The sequence below is a fragment of the Sorex araneus genome, chromosome 3 (genome assembly GCF_027595985.1).
Source record: "Sorex araneus isolate mSorAra2 chromosome 3, mSorAra2.pri, whole genome shotgun sequence".
Taxonomy (NCBI): domain Eukaryota; kingdom Metazoa; phylum Chordata; class Mammalia; order Eulipotyphla; family Soricidae; genus Sorex; species Sorex araneus.
In genome coordinates, this window is record NC_073304.1 from 20,797,119 (window position 1) to 20,820,472 (window position 23,354).

Consider the following 23,354-nt stretch of genomic DNA (forward strand, 5'->3'; position numbering starts at 1 on the left):
GTGTGACAGTGCTACTCTTGTTCAGGGAAAGGCCCTAGGGACCTTAGGCAGTCAAGTAAGAAAAGTCTTGAGAGGTGATGCAGTTTAGACTCTTTAGGAAGCTTAGACTTGTCATTTTTATTCAACCCCTTAAAAACTGTAACTAAAATATATCACTATAAAAATTACCGAAAAAAATAAGTATGCTGGAAAAAATAATATGAAACAAAACCTTGTAGATCCTTTGAGAAAACTCTGGATGACTTGAGACACTTCAGAAAAACAAGGTGAGGGGGTAGAGAGATTCTTTTCCTAATATATATGAAAACTTACTAATGCTTTGGAAATTAATATGATAGTTCTGACACAGGAATATGTGACCTATGTTCAACTAGGTCAATGTGATCAAATAGACTATCTGAAAACAGAATTGTGTGTATCAGGAAACTTGATGTCTGAAGAAAACAAGCATCACATATCAAGGGAGTAAAAATGAGCTTTTTGGTAGTTTGTGTGAACAACATGAAAGAACCAAACACCTTTCTCAGACATAAAAATTGATGAAAACTTAATGTTAATGGACAAATCATAATACTTTAAAACCAAGTATAATTTAATACTTTCATCTTAATAACTTTGGGACTCAGGAGGATTTGTGGGGTAGGGGATGGGGTGGGAAGGTCGCTCAGAAAACATAGATTGTAAAGGAAATTACTGGTGTTCAGGCAAATGCCCAATGGCTAGGGTATTTGCCCAAGTTCATCCGGCCCAAGTTCAATCCCCATCACCCCATATTGTTCCCCAGGCACCACCTGGAGTGATTCCTGAGTGTAGAGCCAAAAGTAACTCCTGAGCATCACCATATATGGCCCCAAACCAAACCAAAACAAAAAGAGAAATGATTGATGTAACCACATTGAAATCAAAACTTCTCTAAATCAGACAGTGCAAGAACGAAAAAAAAACAGAATATATTTGTAGTGCTGATATAACTAACAGTTGTACAATTTATATCCAAATTCTATTGCCAGCAAAGCAACAATCTAGATTGTAAACACACACAGACACACACACAAAGCAAAAGGGGAAAATGATGAGCAAGCATGCCAGCTGAGGAAACAATATGTGAGAATATATTCAGTGTCATCAATCAGGGAAATTCTCACTAAGACCACAAAAAAAGTCGTTTTCTTCCACCTGCATGCATATATATTATGCACTGTCGTATCTATGACACACCTCATCCAAAAGAAACCCGTGTGCAATTTAAACATATTAGCAATTTTTTCTACAGAATGATTTCAGCTGGTCTTGACAGTAATGTTCAAAGATTCTTGGGGAGTTGGAGCCTGGTCTTCAATGTTTGTTGTCTTGGGGGACCACACCCAGCAGTGCTCGCGGCTTACTCCTGGCTTTGTGCTCACAGACCACTTCTGGCGGGCTCAAAAGATAATACGGGGTGCAGGGGATTGAACCTGGCTCAGCCTCGTGCAAGGTAAATGTAACAAGCCGCAGCACCCCAGGAGGAGACAAGGATCTGCTAAGAGGCATTTAGGCACATGCAGTTTTAAAATCTTAATTTTTTTTGGGGGGTGGCCACACCCAGTGATGCACAGGGGTTACTCCTGGCTCTGCACTCAGAAATTACCCCCCCTGGGGAAAGATGATGCGGGCCAAATATAGACTAGAGACTGAACGCAATGGCCACTCAACACCTTTATTGCAAACCACAACACCTAATCAGAGAGAGAGAACAAAAGGGAATACCCTGCCATAGTGGCAGTGTGGGGTGGGGGGAGACGGGACTGGGAAGGGGGGGTGGGATGTTGGGTTTACTGGTGGTGGAGAATGGGCACTGGTGAAGGGATGGGTTATCAAACTTTGTAAGGGAGAAACATGAGCACAAAAATGTATAAATCTGTAACTGTACCCTCACGTTGACTCACTAATTAAAAATAAACTATAAAAAAAAAAATAAAATAAAAAAAAAAAAAAAAAAAAAGAAGATAACATCCAACCCCATCAGAAAATGGGGCAATGAAATGAACAGAAACTTTCTCAAGGAAGAAATACGAATGGCTAAAAGGGACATGAAAAAATGCTCTTCGTCACTAATCATCAGGGAGATGCAGATCAAAACAACTATGAGATACCACCTCACACCACAGAGACTGGCTCACATCCAAAAACAACCGCTGTTGGCGTGGATGTGGGGAGAAAGGAACCCTCCTACACTGCTGGTGGGAATGTCGACTGGTTCAGCCCTTTTGGAAAACAATATGGTCAACTCTCAAAAAATTAGAAATTGAGCTTCCATTTGACCCAGCAATACCACTCCTGGGAATATACCCCGGAGAAGCAAAAAAATATAGTCAAAATGACATCTGCATCTGTATGTTTATTGCAGCACAGTTTACAATAGCCAGAATCTGGAAAAAACCTGAATGCCTGAGAACAGATGACTGGCTAAAAAAAATTTGGTACATCTACACAATGGAATACTATGCAGCTGTTAGTAAGCATGAAGTCATGAAATTTGCATATAAGTGGATCAACATGGAAAGTATCATGTTGAATGAAATGAGTCAGAAAGAAAGAGACAGACACAGAAAAGATTGCACTCATATGTGGTATATAAAGTAGCAGAGAGGTACGAGCTAGCAATGATGCAACCTCTGGCAGAAAGCCCTCTTGACTTAGTCACTATAATACTAAAATACAGAAATCTAGAACCTGACAGCCGCTCTGTGGCCACACGACCTCATATCCCCTCATTCGCAGCAATGGAAAACCAATTATCAAATGCTTCTTTTCCAGCAGATTCAACTCTGGGAGGGGGGAACTCCAAACAATAATAATGAGTTTTTTTGTTTGTATGTAATCAAAGTAAAGAGAAAGTAAAGTGAAATCTTCCAACTACACAGGCGGGGTAGGGGGCTGGGGGGCGGGGGGTGGGTGGGTGGGTGGGAGGTTTACTGTGGTTCTTGGTGGTGGAATATATGCTCTGGTGAAGGGATGGGTGTTCGAGCATTATGTAACTGAGACGTAAGCCTGAAAGCTTTGTAACTTTCAACATGGTGATTCAATAAAAAGAATAAATAAAAAAAAAAAAAGAAAAAAAAAAGAAATTACCCCCCCTGGCAGTGCTCAGAGGACCATATGGGGTGCTGGGAATTGAACCCAGGTCAACTGCGTGCAAGGCAAACGTCCTACCCACTATGCTATGTCTCCAACCCCTAAAATCTTGATTTTGATATCCTGTTTCTCTGGACTCCTAAGATGACTCTTTTTAAAAAGACCATCTTCCTTTCATAGACTCTACATCAGTCCTCCTCCCATTTCACTAAGGCAATGATCCCTTTCCCGAGTCCCAGGATGACTAATTCCTCCACGTACTGCCGGTTGCTCCCTAATGGGGTAATTGGAGATTTGCTGCTTTCATGGACATGCCTTCAGGTCTTTAATCAAGTCACTAATGCAAGGCTTTTGTCCTTGGTCAGACATTGATCTTTGCTGAAAAATAGAGCTGTATTGGCTATAAAAAAAAATGTTGTGAGTGGAAATTTCTGAAATTGAGACATACTATGTACATTCATACATATACACACATTATTGATTGGTGCTGCGGAAGAATAAAACCAATTTTAATTATATTCCCACCTATTCTGTCGCCCTGTTCTCATCAGAGGATGTGTAGCTCCAGAAAATAAAACTAAAGAGTATTAGAATAAAGTAATTGAAATATCAGTGTCATATTTCATCCAGGTGATAAACTCTGGCCTGTCTCTTGGCTTTATCTATTTATCTGTCTTTGAGTCATAATTCATAAGTGAGACAATTGTCACTGGGACACACGAACACATTTTGTCAAATTGAACAATAAATCAGACTTTTTTTTTGCCAAAGGTAAATCTGATTTAAAGTATTGGTTTGTCAATAAGGGCTGAATTTGCTCATATGCAGTTCCAAGATTTTAATGAAAATATATTTAAAATTAGCCTATATAGAATTAAAATATATATTTATAGAATGATATTAATACCAATAGTTTTAATTTTTTTTAATCCTCTTTACATATGTTGAGCTTAATGAAATGTTGCTACCTGAAAGAACAGTTATACTTCTTTAGCAAGCTTCGATTTATAAAGTATTGTCGGTATACCTTCCAGGAACCAGAAAGTGAATGACTTTAATAACTGCATTTAAAATCCTTTGGCAAGCCAAGTGGTGTCTAATTCTTTGCTTTCAACAACATTGAAAGGGAACCTAATTGAACTGATTGGTCATTAAAATTAACTTTTGATGACAGATGTCTATGTAGTATTTCCCATAAAACTGGAAGGGTGTTCAAGAAAATGTGTGGCATTGCTATAACAAACCCGCTTTTATTTTTCTTTAGCCTTGAATGAGACTTTTTTTTAAATTGTGAGTTGCAAAATTTTTCACAATACAGTTGTTTCAGATATTCAATATTTGAAGAGCAGTCCCACTATCAATGTGCCCTTCTGTCCACCAGTGTCCCTCGTTTCCCACCCAACCCCCAAGCCTACACACTTAGCAAGCACAAAATAATTTACTTTATATTGCTTGCTACAACATGTATTTCATAATGGTGTTTGCTAAAGCCTTGGCCTGAGGATTTGCTGAACTACTAGGTGTGGGTTGAGCCTTCTGTGTTATTATTTACAATCATTGAGCTTATTTAGCTTCCATAAATTTTCCCATCTAATTTTCTGTGCATCTACTAGGCTATCAGCTCTCTTTAGTTTGGAGCTTTTGTATGGCCGCATATGCAGCCACATGCTTCAGGACCTTTGAAGCTGGGACAGTCAGCTGCTGGTGTCTTTCTGACATTTCTCTGAGATCAGTCATGACGCTGGTATAGTCAAAACCTACCTCCACAAAAAAGTATTGAAGTATTATCTCGGCAAACCTGGCAAGCTACTTGTGACGTATTCGATATGCCAAAAACAGTAACAATTCTCACAATGGAGATGTTACTGGTGCCCGCTCGAGTAAATCGATGAACAACGGGATGACAGTGCTACAAGTATTATCTAATCCAGATTTTGAAAACTGTTGCCTTAGAGCAAGTATGTGATAACAATTTGTTAATATTGTTAAAAACACTTCTCAAATCAAACTTAGTAAAGATAATTGTATCTTCCTTATTTTTAATGTAGACTTACAGAGATAGTATAAGGTAGAGGATAAATCTTTTTTTTTTCCTGGAGCCACTCAGACTTCATCCTCTCCCTTTCGCTTTCCCAAGGTCAGAGAAGAATGACCATTAATGGTAAAAGGCAGTTGCAAAAGGAGCACCTGGAACTGGCTTCACACTCAGGGGAGGATGCTTTGGCTCCTCTGTGTGCTTTTGGGTCCTCTACACAATCAGAGAAACTTCTCTAGTAATGCACTACCGTATAGTCTTAGTGTAGAGCCCTTAGTCTAGAGCCCTGAAAGTATAAATCTTCACCTGTAACAACTTGAAGAAAAACATATACGGTTTTCGATATTAAAAATTTTAAAACTCTGGAAATTCCAATCAATTATGATTTTTAATTTAAAAAAAAACTGCTAGAACTTTTACCATATCTCTACTGGGATTTTTTTGGTTTGCTTTGTTCTGTTTGGGGGACATACCTGACACTACTCAGCGGTTACTCCTGGCTCTGCAGCCAGGAGTTACTCCTGATAGATTCAGAGATGCTGGGGATTAAACCCTGGAAGGCTGTGTGCACCTTCCCCACTAGTGGGCGTATTTAGCTAGCATCAATTTTAATAGATTTGAACTGTGCACATTAGTCAAGCTTCAGGATTTTTATGTGCAGGGAGGCTGCCAAAATATTCTGTAGCAAATTCTGCTTGAGGAACCTATATACTCTGCTAGACTCGATGTGTGGAATTGGGGTTTTTTCATTCCTTCCCAGTCTCCCCTGAATCGAGTACTAAGTGTACCTCGTCTTACTACGTGTGCAGTCCACCCACACGATGGGTATTTAAGCTACTGAAGAAGGACTATTATTTGTAGGACACCAAATTTTTGTTCTAGGACATTTAGGAGTTAGTGTACAGTAGAATAAATATGGTTACTAAGGTATCTGGATAAGCTCAGGAAATAATACATTTTGACATATGAATCTGGCCAAATAGCTGTTAATTATTTGAAATGCCTCATCTAAGTACTTGTAAGAGTCCTGAAGCTAAGCAAAATTTGGCTTCTTCTCTTTATGAAGCCAGAACTTGCTGTTTCCAAAACCAAAGATCAAGCTAGGTTCATTCTTGGTTTTGCCAAGACTATGAGCCTCTCATTGAAGTGGCCTGAACAGTTCCGTCAAATTGGCTTTGCACCAAATAAAACGCAGTGTGCTCTGTACGGTTTTGACCCAGAATCAGGTGAATCTCAGCAGTTTTGGCTGAGCTACATTGTAAAATTTTGGATTTGTTCAAACTTGACACTTCCTGGGAACCCATTCAAACTGAAACCGGAAAAGGGTTTTGCACAAACCCTGTCCTAACCCATTCTGCCAAGTTTCCCACTGCTCTAATGTTAGTCTACCTTCTGTATATTCGCATCCAGGGCAAACGGAAATATCCTCATGAATCTCTCATGAGGGATCTTGGTTGAAACAATCTAGACATTCTCCTTTTGCCACCTTGTCCCAAAAATACAGAGACCAGTATTCAGTGTTAGTCCGTATTAAAATATGTATGTTTTCCAATAATGGGGTCCTCTCTAAAGGGTTAAATTTCTAAAGCACGTCTGTGTTTATGGTCAGAGGAAGAAAAGTCTGCTAAAACAAGTGGACTCTTTATGCAAAGTTTCAACCTTGTGGCAAAAGGTGATGAGCAAATTAAAAATGCAAGACTTCCTTTAGCCTCCAAAAAAAAAAAAAAAAGGTTCCTTTTAGCCCTGTCAAATTTTTTATAAAGGCAGTGACATAGGGAAAGTATCATTGAGAAATTATATAACGAATGCAGCTCACTAGCAGGCAAATTTAGTGTTATTGAATGGCTTGGCATTTGGAGGTCAGACTGACAGCTTCATATTTGATGCTGATGAGTAGCCATATAGTCTTGTCTAACTGTCTTGCTTGATAATGTGTTTTACAGTCCTGTTCTAAACACCATAAATAACACACTGCATTCCCTGGGTAAAAAGCTCTCTATATTGTGAAGATAATATGAGCGTATATTACAAAACACAATGGAATTATCTTTCTGAAAAATATGATGCATACAAAAACTACTTTCTGTTCTCTTTAAGAGAAGATACCTGATGAAACCTCAGAGTAATAGTTCATTGAGGTGTTTTGGTTTTTTTTTTTTGCTATATTTCAGATGCAAACTCTAAAATAAAATATTGGTTGTATTCTTTATATATAGTACCTAGGTGTAGTCTGCTACAATTTTGTAGTACCTTTTAATTAAAAAGCTGACTGAAGGACTTTTATTTTGTGAGACTATCTTAATCAATTACATAAACATTTCCGCTGAAAATTATTGTAAGCCTCACTGAAAGTAATATGAACTGATAAGGTAAAAATAGATTCTAAGAGTAAGAACAGCTTGTTTTTGATCACATCATCTTAGCCAGACACTGACCCCAGGCAAGTTATTGAAACTCATTGCATATATTTTATTATGTTTTGTCTTTGAATAATTGGGCTACATTAGGTGATATTTAAAACTCAACATCCTAACAGGCTATAGTCAAGGGAGAATTAAAAATTTCAATCCTCAGAAAATTTCTATGCTACCAATATGGTGGGAGTCTTTCCATAAAAATGTCTCCCTTAATCACATAATATTATATAATAGATTCCGATTGAATGTGCACAATCATGTCTCAGTAATGTGCTAGGGCATAGAGCCGATTAGATCCTTGCTGCCTTGGTCTCACATTTTAGATAATTTCTTAAAGATGCTTGTAAAAACCACTCCCCCTACTGATAAGAAGTCTGGAAACAGTGCTGTTTATAAAGTGGCAAGTGTGGTAAGCCAAGGGCTGGAATTCAGGTGTCCTGAGTTGTGGTAGTTTTCTTTTCATTCCTCAATACCCCACTGTGACTGAGAATAATGAAAACATGAGTCAAGAAACCCTTTACAAACATCTAGTTAATGATACAAAGAGAAGAGGAAGGAAATTGGCAGCCAGAACCCAGATATGCCATGAATAGGGCAGGAGGTAGAAGCACAAACACAGCACTCATGTTCTTGGACCATATTTCGTATTTGGAGAATATGCATTCAAGTCACTGGTAAGAGGATTTTCATTATGCAACTTTGATCTAGTTTTATTTCATTCGAGTGCTAAAGAGAAGAGTTAACGTGCTCCTCCGTTGCATCACTAGATCTAACTTGAGCTGGCTTAGTGATATTTAATGACGCTCCAATGTTTTATGTATTTGTACACCAGTTCTAATTTCACTCTACAAGTGTTTATAAACTTTGTTTAGGGCTTTTACTAAACTTTGATCTCAGATGAAAGGCTAGAGAGAGTATAAATTGTCACTATTAACACTATTAATATGAATATCCAAAGTGTTCTTATGCTAATTATTTAACATTAGTGAATGATTTCAACCTATCATTGCCCTCAATTATATTATGTTTGAACATCAAACAGTAAAAGTCCAAACTGTAAAAATAGCCATTCCCTCATATTCTCTTTAAACTCTGTTCTTAATTATGTTGCATAGTCTGAGTTCCATAATGAATTTCTGGAAGCTTGAAGGTTTTTCACTATGACCACCTCACTAAATATCCACAGCAAAGGCTTCCACAACACATCCTTGACTTGTGTTTCACTGTTAGCAGACATTTACTAGATCACCTAAAACACATCATGGATGAGTTTAAGTGAAAAATATTCATTTTGCTATAACATTCTCCCTTTCCTTACTTCCCAGGAGCCTCTGTTTTTATTTTTACCCTTTCATTCTAACTCAGCATGTTTTATTTGTAACCCCCCTTAGAGTTTCTAATTAGACATGAATAATTCTTCAAGTGAATATACTTTATATTTTTTTCCCATGTATGGTAGAGTTGAACGGGAGACCAGCTATTTCCATATTCTTAGATAACAGGAAAACCTGGTGAACCAAGAGTAGGAGACCTGGATGTGAGTCCTACCTTCTTTACATAGGCAAGCAACCCTCTCTTAGCTGAATTTCTTGTGTTTCTTAGAAAAGCAACTTTTGCCCCCCAGGATGATGCTATCTGCTTTCAAAATCTTTTGAACACTTGAAAAGATAGCTACTTGGGTGAAAAACGTGTTGTGTCATCTATGAAGGATTTTTATGGTTTTTTCATTGTCATTATTTTTATTAAATGCAGATTGAGAAATTTAGAGTTTTTCATGTTCTCCCACTAAAGACAGAGAAGGAAACTAGTGAAGGAAGACATTTCACAATTATAGATGAATCAGAAAATGTATATAAGGAGACAGGCAGCAATAGGTACGGCTAAAGTTGATCATGTAATTGATTGTGTAAGCAAAAAGTCAAAATGAGTCCTCAGATTGTAATATCCTCCATGAAATTTTGCAGACTCACTAGTCATTGAATGACCACTATATTTCTAAGAACATAAAGGAAATAGATTGTTCTCATTTATTCAGTAAGAACTTTATGGAACATGGACTTGGCCATTTTGCTAAAAGAATGGGACAGTACTCTTTCTCCTTTACTGTATATGAAAAGAAGTGTCATATATAAAAAGTGGTTGGAAGGGGCTGGAGTGATAGCACAGCGGGTAGGGCGTTTGCCTTGCACACAGCCGACCGGGTATGGTCCCCCAGCACGGCTAGGAGTAATTCCTGAGTGTAGAGCCAGGAATAACCCCTGTGCATCGCCGGGTGTGACTTGAAAAGCAAAAAAAAAAAAAAAAAATGTGATTGGAAGGAAAAGATAGAGAAATGATTATTCTGTTGGACTGACCATTCTAATTGATGCTTCCAATTCAAAAATATTTTTAAATGCAAAAAAATGTTAAGAGTTGTCACATCTTTAGAAGTATTTTATTTGGAAGATATAAACACAAGAAGAATGAGCTAGAAGTAATAAAGAGCTGGAGTTTATTAGAGAAGTGTTTAGGACTGAAGAGCTGGTACATCAAGCAGGGCACTTACCTTGCACATGATTAACCCAGGTTCAGTCCCCAGCACCACATGTGGTTCCCACACCCTGCCGAGAGTGATGCTTGAGCACAGAGCCAGGACTAAGCCCCAAGTACATCCAGGTGTGGCACTCCATTGAAGGAAAAAAAAATTCAACTAACTTCTTCCATTGCTATTACAGTAAATTCTATAGACCCATTTCATTTTAAATGGGCGTTTTGTTTACATTTCCAGAAATTTCCTTTAAAGCAACAGAATCCCTTTAAGAAGAAGAAGAATACATATTTAAGGTAGTGTGATTTTAAATATGATTTTATACATTTCAATGGATGATTTTATCATATTATTATATACATATGGTTCTATTATTTCTGCTAGAAATAATAGAGCTTTTATCTTTCGCCATCAACCAAAGTTGTACAAAAGAGAGGAAGTTAGACAGGGAAAGCAATACATGTTTCAAATCTGATCTTTCTAAATAGTACCTTGGTGTCCAGGCCTAGATTATTTCAGGAAAATATGTAGGGATAGGCATTCTCAAAGAAAAAAGTGAAATGTCTTTATCAACATAATTTGATCTTATTGTAACAATCTCAATACTTTGGTTAGAGTGAGTCTCAGACTTCTGACATACTCATATTCACTTGATAATATAAGTGAACTACCGAATCAAGTATAAATTATCTAACTTTTTTATATTACAATTGCACATATCTAGTTACTCGAGGACTAAGAGGTAATTGTAGCACCAAATTTAATAAATATTTATTGTGTGGCTAGTATGTATTAGCACTGTAGATTCAAACAATAAGAATTAAAAAATCATAGTCTATATGCTAAAATGGCCCAATTTTTGTTCAGGAAAACAAAGAAGACTTTTTTGATTCAATTGGCTCAGATTTAGCAGAATTAAATCTGATGTAGTGATGTAATAGTTTGATTTGCACATAGCAGATGCTTAATTAATTCTTGTTGTGTGAAAGAAAGTCTGATATCCTACCCAGTTTCTATATAATATGTAATGTGAAATTCTGCCTAGTTTCCAGAGTATTGCATCTTTTCTAGAGTTTTCACTACTAAGTTTAAATGTCCAAGGTCATGTGGTTTGGGATACTTCTGGGTTTTTGTTTTGCTGGGTTTTGCATTTTGTTTTTAATGTGTCAGTAAAAGCTACAGAACTTGTTCATTTTGGTTTTATATGTTAAAATGACATGAGGAGGAAGCCTAAATTCTAAATTTCTAATTTTTTTGGCAAGAACAACTCCTTTTCATGTTAACCACTAGGCCACAAAGCTTCATTGATGTCCAGTTGAATGAATGCATGGCTTCCATGTGGAAAAAATAAAAATAAACCTTTCTAGCAATTGAAGTTCAGGAAAACAATTGGTTTTGACAAATATCAAAGATGAATTTGCTTACCAAATAATATTGTCAGCTCTAGTATGCTCACTGACTTTTATGGTCTCTCTTTTTTGCCCAGTGACATAATACTTCAGAAACTGGCTGAATTCATTAAAAAATCGATGCTTTTGTTTGCATATGCAACCTCTGTCCTCTTTGTCTTCTGCTCAACTATTCAGGAAATAATAGACTATCTCAAACATATATAGGTATTTACCTTTAACATTTGTTATTGAGGAAAGGTTGTCTACCAAAATGTATTTTTATGACTTTTTTTGGTGACATAGTGGTCTTCCACACCGTGCTTAGGAGACCCAGACCCAGAGAACCTTCCCAACAATTTTCAGCCAATCAGACTGACAGTTGATCAATATGAATGTTCACAGATGCGGTGCTGCTGAGCTTTGCAGAGCCAGAGATTATTTGGGCCGCCCCAATAATGCCTGGAGGTCTCCTGGGTCACAACCAACAAAGCTCAGAGACCTGTGCTGAACCCTGCAATGCTCAGGGGATCCTTTTGTGCCAAGCACATACTTTACCCTATACTATGTTCCCTCTCCTAAACCTTCAAATGGTTGATGGTCGGAATGAATTATAGCCTATAGTTGGGATTCCACGGGCGTTACTTCATCTAAATTTTAGATGTTTTTTAAATATTCTGAATAATCTCTATTTCTCTCCACTTAGCAGCAGTTGTCCAGGGGAACACTTGGTGTTTAAGATCCAAAGGAATTGTTTCTAAATGCTCAAGAACAGATTAGTTATGAAAATAAACCGTAAAAATATGGGCAGAGTTTATCTCAGTTATTTTTGAATGAAGTCTCAAAGGCACAATGATAAAAATAAAATACCCTGACTGATTTCTATTTAGATCTGATCTGCCTGTCACCACAAACTCATCCATATAGGGGGATTAGCTGTACACATGCTCTTTCAACATCAAGTACTGTGTTGGAGTAATGGAAAATGATTAATTTGTTTTGTCATTCTCTTTGAGAACAAGGACATCACATCTCTTGAAGAGGAAATGACCCTTTATTTTGAGAACAGAAAAGATTAATTATGTTCACTGCACTGAGGTGCTTTTAAGTAAATTAGCTTGTACTCTACCTTAGCCAGAACAGATATTATTTCTTATCATTGTTCCATATCAGGACCATGCTAACTATGGAAGAGGCTGTTGTGTTGTCTGGAGGCCTTGGGGACAGGACTTTGGAGGATTTGGGGAAATGGTTGGAATTTTATTTTTTTTTAGTATCTGCCAGTGTCTGGTGTCCTGGCCTGGCCTAGCTTGGCTCAGCATCTGTCAACTTATTCACAGGATGTAGACTGATCTTCATGTCATATATTTTCTGCTTTATTATATTTGGTCCACAACAAGATTTTGTTCCCGTGTTCTTCTTTTTAATGTTCTAGACCATATAGTTCAACTTTATTGTCCCTTTTTTCCCCCATTTATGCACTTAATTATTATTTCTTTGATTTTAAGTCTGGTAATAATCTATCTCTCAAAAATGGTCAATTTTTACATTCTGCCTTTAAAAAATCATTTGTAGGGGTGGGGTTTGTAACTCAATGTTTACAGTGCTTGAGTGGTTACCATGATTGAGTTAAATCCCTAAAACCAGATAATAGCAACAATACTAATAATTTGTAATATTCTATAAGGACTGGAGCAATAGCATGGTGGGTAGGGCATTTGCCTTGTACGTGGCCAACCCAAGTTCGATTCCTCCATTCCTCTCGGAGAGTACGGCAAGCTATTAAGAGTATCCTGCCCACATGGCAGAGCCTGGCAAGCTACCCATGGCGTATTCGATATGCCAAAAACAGTAACAAGTCTCACAATGGAGACATTACTGGTGCCCACTTGAGCAAATCGATGAACAATGGGACGACAGTTCTACAGTGATACTCTAAAAGTTATCTCTACATTTCTAAGTTCCCAGTGTCTCTTTATTGATCTTTGTTTTAAAAACAATTTGTTTTTAAAACTGAAGTTTATTATTTGATCATTATTCAGCACTGGAAATCTAAGGAGAAATATATTCTATCCTTGAAGAGATTTGCTATTTATTAAAATTAACATATAAACACACAGATATCTAGAAATATATGGTAGGATGCTTGTGTAGATAGAAAGCACTGTGTGATTGGGTGTGAATCGGAACTTTTAGGGGGAGCTACAGAATGGCAATAGTACTAGCATTGCAGCAGTAGCAAGTGACTGTTGGGCACTTACTCATGTGCTCTGCTCAGTGGAATGTCACAGTAATGACTTACACTTAACGTATTGTAAGTGATCCTTGCACTAATGACTTCAGTACTTAGCATATTTGATCCTTGCAATACTTCTACCCTGTGGATATTATTTTCCCTGTTATCTTAAGATTGGGAATCTGATTCCTTGTTTTCCGAATGATGGATGCTTGTAGGGTCATAGAACCAGTAGTTGACAGTAAACAGAGATTCCCATTCAGGCCACCACCGGAAGAGCCTGTGCTTGTAACTTCATGCTAGAAGAGCTCGAGACCAAACCACTTCTTGTAGATAATGAAGTAGCCTCCGTGAGTGTATAGAACAATGCAGAGAGCCTGGCCTTTGAGGACCACGAAAATTACAAAACAGCTTTGAGGAAGCCAGAAAAATATAAGAAGTAACGTGTCAAAATGATAATTAGCTGTATCAAGATGAAGGGGAGAAATTATTTGAAAGTTTTAGGCAAATCTAAAAGTTTAACAAAGAAGCAGTTTATTTGCCTTTCTTTGGAATATCTCTTCTAAAAATATAAAGTGTGACCAATGTCTGATATTTGGCCATTTGATGGGGTAAAGAGCTATGAAAACAGAAGCATCTTTCTTATTTTTCATATGTAATCTTTAGTTTTATTTTCTGGCACAGAAGAGTGGAGGTTATTTAAGCCCATTTACTTACATAAATATGAATGCCTAGAATTTGAGAGAAGATTGTTTGTTTCTCTTACCTTACTTTCAGTTTATTGATTTGGGAGGGGGGACTTCCAAGCAGTGCCCAGGAGGGCTGGAAGACCCACCTGCTGTTCTTTGCTAGCTGTACCCGACACAAGGGCCTGAGGATGCAGTGCTACTTAGATTCTGCAGTGCTGGGGAAACTGAGCCTACCCTGGTTTTGTTAGGAGCCTCCAGGGCTGTGTGCTCAGCAGGCCTGGGGACCAGCTGGTACCAGGAATCAAACCTGTTTTAGGCACATGCTGGGCATGTGCTCAAATGGCTGTGTTGTCTCCAAGCCCCACCCACTTACATCACCGGTCTTTTTCTAAAGATCGAACCTCTTGCCTATTTAAAACCCTTAAAAGTTAAATCCCAATCTACTATGTGAAAAAGTTAGAGCTACAGTGAGCAGAAATACGCAGTTTTTTAGATCCTACTCTCTCATTTTGCTCATTTTGGGAACCGAGACCCACGTATTGAATTATTTTCCCAGGCTTATACAACGGACAATGGCAAAACTGAGGTATAGTCTGTATCCTAATCTTTAAACTATAATCTTTCCCTCTATCTCCTGCTATCTGCCCTTTAACAGAGGCTAACACAAATAAAAATAATCTAACATTAGCGAAAGCATGTTGTGGATTTGGGGGACATTTTTCAGAAACTGTTAGTCCAGTATGTGTCTTTAATGTGTGATGTATGAAAATGTTCTGTAAATCAAGTGTTTCTGATAGGATAATAACATTGCACTGCTGAAGATTCAATATATTCTCCAAATAGTTTTCCTGTGCACCGATTAAGTTGGGTTCAGCCTTGGAATAAGATGTCTGCCTTACCTTTTTACAAAACTCCTGAACCTGGGTCCAGCAAGATAGTACAGGGATTAAAGTAAGGTGCTTGTCTTGCACCTTACTTTAATCCTGTCAACCCTGGTTCCACCCCCAGCACCGCTTATGTTACCTATACGCATAAGTATAGGTAACCTCTTAGCACAGCCAGGAGTAAATTCTGATTACTGCTAAGAATGGACCAAGACCCCCACAAAATCCCCTCTGCCCGCCCAAACAAAACAAAGCAAAACAAAATCCCAAGCTTCACTAGTATTCTCTTGCTTGGAAATGACAGGCTAACACTGTTCTCCAAACAATAGTCAAGGTTCTTTGGGAGGTATAAATGACAGCATGCTACTCATTGGCTCCAAACCCCTCCTTCTGTCTCTTTTAGAACTAAATAGAAAAGCCAGCGGGCCATACCAGGTACTTCATGATTTTCCTCCTGGCATTTTTGGAGCATTACACCTCCAACGTGTAATGCTCTCTCCTTCATCATATCTCTAGAACAGTGCCTGCTGTAGAGTAAACATTCAGCAAGTGTTTACATGTTGAATACATGAATGAAAACATTTGGTTTGAATGAAGGTTCATTTGTTCATTGAAGAAGCAGTTTTTGCACACTCCTTCTGTGGCACACAGTCCATGGAGAGCTGGGGATATAGTGATGAACTTAGACAATTTCCCCTACCCTTGTGACGCTTACTGGATGTGTGGACAAATACATTCATCAAACGATCACACAAATCTCACAGTAGGACTCTGATAAACATTAACAAAAAAGATTCACAATGCAGCTGAGAGTTTTTTTTTTTTTTTGGAACCAGGGAAAGCAGGACACCCAGCCTAATAAATGAAGGGTACAATGGATAAGCCTGAACCTAAGGAAACTACCTTTGTGGTCATGGCGTTGGCCCTGCTTGTGTGTGGTGTTGGAATTGTATACATGAGAAATCACCATCAGTAGCATTGTAAACCATAGACCCTCAAAAAAAAGATGTAAATAAATCTTAGCCTTTGCCAAAAAGGTTAAAAAAGAAATGAAGAGTGATCATTTAAGTTAATAGATCATTTACAGTTTGTTTATTTCAATAGATTTGGGTGGAAAGCTAAAAATATAATCCGGTGGAGTTACATTTAACAAAAAAAAAAATTTAAGTGGGCTTAATAATATGCATACTGGAGTCTTTAGGGGAAGCATACTAATGTATGCATTCATCTTGTAGTAGCACTGTCATCCCACTGTTCATCGATTTCTTGAGCAGGCACCAGTAATGTCTCCATTGCGAGACTTGTTACTGTTTGGCATATTGAATAGCCACGGGTAGCTTGCCAGGCTCTGTCATGTGGGTAGGATACTCTCAGTAGCCTGTCAGGCTCTTCGAGAGGAACAGAAGAATAGAATCTAGGTTGGCCACGTGCAAGGCAAACGCCCTACCCGCTGTGCTATTGCTCCAGTCCCATCTTCTATTATATCCATAAAATTAGTTGGGTTGTTGACTCGTCATAGGGATAAAAGATTAATATGAGATGAAGCAACTGTAATGAAATACTCATACTGAGTCAAGGTGTTTAATAAATGAATGATCTCTATAGACTTCTTTCAGATTGGCTGCTTGCTTGAAAATGTTCAGAATGTGGGAGGAAATTGTTAACCTGATGAGACCAGAAGGAGAAATCCCCCCTGAGGGTGCAGTATGCACGAAAGTAAATGATGTGCCATTATACTTTTATGTTTTAGATGATGTTTATCTAAAATGTACTTTAGAGATTTGGTATAGTTTCCATTCCTTGTTTCTGCTTTTACTCTGATGCTACTATTAATTAGCTATAATTTTCAGTTGTCACTGACCTCTATGGGAGTTATCAGAGTTCACAGAGTCTCAGAAAGTGAATATTTTTAAAAAATCTCCATTATTTGGAAAAAACTTGGCAATGTTTAACACCCATTCACATTTATTTCCACCCATATCTAATGAAATAAACATATTCACATTCTTACTTGATAACTTTAACTATATAACTGGTGTGAGAAAATCAAGATAATCATTATTCCATTTTTGAAAATAAACAATGAAGCATCTAAAGTCAGGGTAAATTCAAATTTGTTAAAACATAAAATATGAGGAAGTAAAAGTGCTGGGACGCTGCATCTTCACAAATCAGGAATGCCGATTTCTAGGCCATCTTACTTTCCTCCTTGCACTATTCATCGGTTTGCATCTTCTGTTGAAGTGCAGTAAATCCAGACCATGATTTCTTTGCCTGCCACCATAGCAGAAGTTGCTCTGGTAGCAGTTTACTCCAGCTAACCCTGATTTATATAGTTTTACTCCTTAATAATATGCAATTGTGTTGTTTACATGCTCTTAAGTCTTTGGTTTTTTTGTTTTGTTTTGTTTTAATTACTTTTGCAAGTACACTTTAAGTTCAATGTTAAGACCTAAAACACCATCACAGAAATCAGCTTTTGGATCAAGGTCCTTCTCCTTGCCCAGAAGTTGTAAGAGCCTGATTCATTGTTCAGCATTCAGAGAATGTGGAAGTAATTTTTATTTGTCTGTGTGTTATTGATGGATTGATTCTGGTCTTCATGTCACACCAGGGGATGCCAGGGTCTTTTCCCATCCCAGTGTTCAGTGGGTTCTCCCAGAAGGAGAAGCAGGCAGTGCCAGTGATGGAACCCAGAACAACAGCATGACAACCCTGAATTCCAGCCCTTTGTGCTAATCCCCCAGTCCCTCTGAATTATACTATCTTTATTTTAAGGAGTGGTAAAAATACATATTCAAAGCAGGATTGTCAATGGATAAGAGATATTTTTTAGGGGCCAGAGAGTTAGTACAGTCAGTAAGGTGCTTTTCTTGCAGGTAGCTAACCAAGTTTGATTCCCGGCATCCCATGTGGTTCCCTAAGGCAGGAGTGATCCTTGAGCAGAGAGCCAGGAATAAGCCCTGACAACTGCTGGGTGGGCCCTCTGTCAAGAGAGAGAGAATTTTCTTTATTCCCCCTAGCTTCCCTTTTGCTTTAACTCATTCTGGGCATTAATTAAAAAAAATTCCCCAATTTAAGCTCATAGTAAGATCATGACTTGACTCTAGCTTAGAACTTGATTATGCCTGAAAATAAAAATAGCAATAATGTATAATCGCAGAATCTATTGCTTCTCTTATAGTTCTTTACTTCAAAATGATTTTTAATGAGAATTAGGAGATATCTAGAAATCTTTATACAAATTTTCATTGTCCAATTTTTTTAATCCAAATTTTCGAAGAAGATAGGCTTGCAAGTTTCAAATTTTATGAAGTGTGCTTTGAAATGTTTTCATTGTAGGGAAGGGGGCCACACCCAATGGTTCTCAGGGAGTATGCCTGGCTCTGTGCTCAGCACTGACTCCTGGCAGTGCTCAAGGTATCACGTGCAGTTCTGGGGACTGAACCTGGGTCAGCCACATGCAAACCAAGCACACTCCCCCCTATGCTATCTCTTTGGTCCTAAATAGTGCTTTTTTTAAAAAAAAAAAAATGCTTTTTAAAGGAGATACTTTATTACTCATTTGACTAGAATGATTTTCTTTGAAGACAAAAGAAAATTTGTTGCTGGCACATTTTTTCCCCTAGATGTTCGGTTAATTGGTCACTGATTTCCTATTAGTATTTACAGCTAACAAATCACATATACTCTCTTTCCCCAGGCCTACATTGGGGAGGGGTCTGATCTTTTTAGTCCACTCTTAAAGTGCACATTTTAGAAACGAACAGTTCTTCTTGAAGAAATCCACATAACTCTGAGCACTAGGACCCTTTGATGGATGAACATCAGTAAAGTCACTTCACCAGCCTATTCTCTATTACTGTTCTGATTGGTTTCAGCAAGTGTCTTACACAGTTTGGATGAAAAGGAGGCCTGTGAAGCTGATACAGCTGTTCTGAATGGAGCCACCACAAATGAAAGGCACTCAGTCTATCCTTTTTATGATCTCACCCTTCCTGTCGTTGGAAGTTGTTTATTCAGGTCCTTTTACCATCTTTCAGCCATTTGTCAAGAAAGTTTTGCAGTGGATCTCTTTCCAAATGAAATAGAATTGCATTTTTCAAACCCAAATAAACTGCTTCATAATCCTGTTTACTTAGCATCTGTATAGTGCCAAAAATAAACATACTTATTTTTAAAATAAAAATATAGATGTCTCCTTTAATTTATTGCCTGAACCTCAAAACATAATTTTGTAGCACTATAAGAAAATGGTGATTGTATTATTTTGATAAAAAAAAATAAATGTGATATTTTTTTCTTCACAAAGAAATATATTTGCTAAACTAGACCTATGATTAAATCTGCTTCTTAAGATTTGTCTGGAGACAGGAATCTAGAAATTGCAATGAAGCCCCTTTCTAATCCTTAATTGCTGTGGCTTATGCCATTTTATTATATTATTCAATCCCTGTAGTCTGAACCGGAGGAATGACTAAGGAAAAATGTACTGTGTACTAATGTGAGGCGGTTCCATCCCATAGTAGCTTGGTGTGTGTGTTGGGCCTTTAGAATAATAACATTGTCAGCTTATTTCTTGCCTTTTTCATCAGATATTGAAGCATTAGTCCATGGTCAAAAGCCACAAATCGGCCTAATAGGGTTTCTGAGTTTCACTGTTTTCTTCTACCATTTGATCTTCCCTCAAGCCTAGAGAAAAATAAGTGAAAAGCAAGCTTCTGTTTCTAGGCTTTTAATAAAGAGACCAAGATTTAGTGAGTTGATAAAAAAAAGAACATGGTCACTCTTCCTTCACCTTTACTTGGGCGACATTTATAAAGCAACTCTGATGACCAAGGAGTGTGTTACTTGTTATGGAAGAAGAAAAGGGAGCGTTGCTATCATCAATGTTCATCTCGTTACTTCGAACCAACAAAACAGATTACCCCCCTGTGTAGGTGTTTGAATGCATGGTCTTGAGCAGACGCTTTAGCAGTACTGGCGGGATGAAATTCCTCCTGGGTTCATCTTGAAACTTCTTTCCCCAAATAGACTCACCCTGGATATGTCTTCAAACTTCTGGCTTCTAAAAATGTTGGTAGCTAAAATGCCTTTAGGAATTTACATAAAGCGCTCATTGTTACAGCTTCTGGTTGCTCTCCTTTTCAGTTGATGACTCGTTATGAAAATATTTATGTAAAAATGCTTCCATTTCTGCATTCGCAAGTCTTGGATTTGTATCCTTTGCCACCACATGACATTGAGGAGGTTATTTACACTCCAATCCTTCATTGCCTCGTCTGTACAATGGGGATGGCAATGTACATTATACAGTGGTGGAACAAGTCAGATGCATGTTTAAAACTGAATTAGTTTTTATAATTCAGTCTTTCATTTTGCTATTAAACAGAATTAGGAGTCATTCATCATTGAGAAGCCCTGCTCCATAAGCTTCTGAAATAAATCAAGAATTATACGGGGCACTGGACCTTTGTGAAATTGACCCAACACTTTCAATCTAGCATGATAACACTGATACAAAATTTAGTTTCCAAAACATTTTAAAAGAGAAGCAGTATTTAAAATTTTGGTGAATATCTGAATCAGTTCTTCTAGGAATTTAATTTCAGAAAATTAATGGTAAGCTGCTATCAGTTGATGGTGTCTTTATTGAATAATAATGATGTCATTGTTGACAATTCTGCACAAGGTATTTTTCCATAGATGTTAACAAGAAATCTCTAGATCCAATCTGTTCTCTATTTTAAACTTTCTGTTGATGCATTTTCTCTCTCTAGCTCTGTTAGCTTTCATGTGAACATGACATTTCATGTTTTCACATGAACATGAAATGACATAATGTGACAAGACACTGCCCACAGAATCCCAACCAATCTCACATAACACAAAACAAGAATTTGAATATCTATACATATATACTTAAGACTAAGGTCGAAGAGGCACTTCACACTTTTGCATGCAAGGAGAGAAAGAGAAAGATGTACTTGCCCTAAATAACAATCCTGAAATTTGAAATTTAAGAGGTCTACCAGGCTGGATTAATTGTCTTCATTACATCTTCTTACATCATCTTCATTATATCTTCATAATATTTTATAATCTTCAGAACATCTTCATCACACCTTCTTTCTTATATACTCTTAAATTTTAATATCTGTATGCGTAAGGTCCTTAAAAGCAACTAACAGTTTTCTTTAAATAATTTCTGTCTCTGCTTCTGCCTATTTCTACCTGGGTTCGATTCCTCTGTCTCTCTCAGAGAGCCTGACAAGCTATCAATAGTATCCCACCCGCAAGGCAGAGCCTGGCAAACTACCCTCGGCATATTCAGTAACAAAAAGTCTCACAATGGAGACGTTACTGATGCCCGCTCGAGCAAATTGATGAGCAACCAGACAACAGTGCTACAGTGCTATAGTGCTAAAATGAAATATGTTATCTATAGCTCTACATATTATCGTATCAAAACTTAAACTTAATGTTAAATGATTGACTTAAGTATAGGATGAAAGCATGTGTACCAGAAAGTGTTTCTGATACTGAGAAAGATATTTAGAAACAACAAATAAATAGAATATGATGTAAGCCACAAGTAAAATAGGTAATCAGAGAATCTAAACATCATTTCATGGAGACATGGAGGTTCCAGAGAGGAAAGCAGAAAATATTTCAATTAAGGAAGGAATCAAGGAGTTTTTTCAAGGTTTACTCACAAAAATTGTAGCCATTTAAATATGCACTTAAAGACATAATCACTGTCACTATATCTCTGTGATCCTGTTGCTCATCGATTTGCTTGAGCGGGCACCAGTAACTGTCTCTAGTGTGAGACTTGTTGTTACTGGTTTTTTTTTTTCTTTTTGGGTCACACCTTGTGATGCACAGGGGTTACTCCTGGCTCTGCACTCAGGAATTACCCCTGGCCGTGCTCAGGGGACCATATGGGATGCTGGGATTTGAACCCGGGTCGGCCACGTGCAAGGCAAACGCCCTACCCGCTGTGCTATCTCTCCAGCCCCGAGACTTGTTGTTACTGTTTTTGGCATATCAAATATGCCATGAGTAGCTTGCCAGGCTCTGCCTTGCGGGTGAGATACTCTTGGTAGCTTGCTGGGCTCTTTGAGAGGGGTGGAGGAATTGAACCTGGGTCAGCCACGGGCAAGGCAAATGCCCTACGCTCCAGCTGGCCCTCTTGCATGACCACCCACGCAGCTTTATCTGGTAAAACGAATGACTAGAGGTCTTGTGGTAGAAAAGCATAATAAAATAGTGGGGAAAAAAGTGGTATGTGAAAGAATGTAAAAAAAAAAAATTCATGCTGTCATCTGGTTGGATGGGAATTTTAAGCAAAAATATTGGCATAACATGCTATATTTTTCAATAAAGAGAAAAATCATGTGTTTATTTTGAGAAAAGGGTTTTCAACATACTTAGACATAATTCGAAGGTGGCACATAAATGAGAAAGCAGAAGTAAAAGAGAAATAAAGTTTAAAATGATGTCTACTGGAATCATTGAATCTGAAGAATTTATTCAATAGACTTTTTATTGTAAAATCACAATAACATTTTTAATATTGTATTGTTCTTCAGGAATCATGATAATTCTTGAAAAACTCTAATTGTATTATTGAAATGAATACAGCTTACATGGTGGCTAAAACTGTTTGTTTTCCAAAACCTATATGTCAGAACCCATATTAAAAATCGTGTCATTTTGATGTATCTTTCCTACATGTGAAAAAATTAAATGAGGCTATTTAAAATGCATGACAGTTTAAGTGAGCACATGCGGTAAAAAGACTAACAATCATATAAATGTTCAGCAGAAGAAACAAAGTACTAAATCCTTTAAATGGAACTTGAAAAGGAAGATTTTATGAACTTGGAGGAACAGTATGTACAATTCAAAATGGGAAATAAGGGTGTTTCAGTTCTTCAGATCACATTATAAAAAGAAAAACTGAAGGAAGGAAAAATGCTGGTTTCATGTTGACATCTAGAAAACATCTATAATTCCAGATTGAAGAATATTAAAAGAAAATTGATAAATTGACTCATA

The 23,354-nt window shown here is 37.5% G+C and overlaps 1 protein-coding gene and 1 pseudogene across 1 annotated transcript in view; one reads left to right on the forward strand and one right to left on the reverse strand.

The window, feature by feature from the left end:
* The window catches only part of CEP128 (centrosomal protein 128), a 465,435-nt gene that overhangs the window by 409,366 nt on the left and 32,715 nt on the right, over positions 1-23,354 (forward strand). The gene's annotated exons all lie outside the window — the stretch shown is intronic.
* LOC129403762 (small nucleolar RNA U3) lies at positions 5,213-5,410 on the reverse strand (annotated as a pseudogene).